We start from the raw sequence: 1251 nt of genomic DNA on the forward strand, positions 1-1251 counted from the left end.
AATGTTTGCATATACACATATTTATGTAACCTTTCCAGAATTTCACTGCACCAACCTATGTTTTTGGTATATCTTGAAAATACTTGACTGCCACTTCATCCATCCAGCGGCCTTGATCCCTAATTTGTGAAGATCGTTCAAATTCCTTCTTTTGATTTCATTCAACAAATTTCCATTAGGAGTAAATTAGGAATCTTGGTCAGTTTGAAATCTCCATAGCGTATCACAAGCACGCGTATGTATATGTTTAATTATATGCACACCTACCAAATCCCTAAACAACCACGGACAAAGGTTGTGTTGTGAATGAAGCTTTGGAACCTTCCAAGTGATAAACAGCAAGGGTCATAGTCTTTAGACTGTTTGAAACCGAATTCTAAATGTGTTTGACAAGTGGTTTAGTCGTGACTGTACAGTTATGTACTCATATACTTGTACACATATATACAAGTAACAGATACCCCCTCCTCCATATATAGTGGGTAACAGATACCCCCTCCTACATAAAAAACGGGTAGCAGATACCCCCCTCCTCCATATATAGCGGGTAACAGATGTTCCCTCCATAAATAGTGGGTAATAGATACGCCTTCCTCCATATAAAGATACCCCCTCCTCCACATATAGCGGGGAATAGACATCCTCTCTTCCATAAATAGCGGGTAACAGATACCCCCTCCTCCACATATAGCGGGTAACAGCTACCCCCTCCTTCATATACAGCAGGTAGCAGATACCCCATCCTTCATCATGTATACAAATAAACAGATTACCGAGAGTGAAATACTTCTTTAAGTGAAGAAAAAGGCATTGCATTCTGAACTAACTTTGCTCTGAGGAAATGCACTGAGCACTCCGGACATCTCTGTGGTTATGAAACGTGCCTTCATATCACGTTGCTTTTAAAAATGTATACTTTCGCGCTAGTCTCTGTTGGTCAAGTTAGACGAACGAGATATCAGCGTGCACTGTTTCACCTGGATTTAGTTGGTAATCCCACTCCTATGATTCTTGTTATGGATGGATAGGAAATACGTTTTAGGAAACACAAAAGGGCATAGACAATACTCGGGAAAATACCGTATTAGATCGTTGGAAGATCGAGGAATAAGTGCTTGATCCTGATAGTTCCGCGAATCGTATCATTTGTGAACAAGACTTGTGTGTGTGCGCAATGGATATATTTAGGATAAAGCCGTTATAAAAAAGTGGATGGAACACATACGACCATAAAGACGCGCGCGTGCGCAA

This window comes from Penaeus monodon, chromosome 32 (assembly GCF_015228065.2).
Source record: "Penaeus monodon isolate SGIC_2016 chromosome 32, NSTDA_Pmon_1, whole genome shotgun sequence".
NCBI lineage: Eukaryota > Metazoa > Arthropoda > Malacostraca > Decapoda > Penaeidae > Penaeus > Penaeus monodon.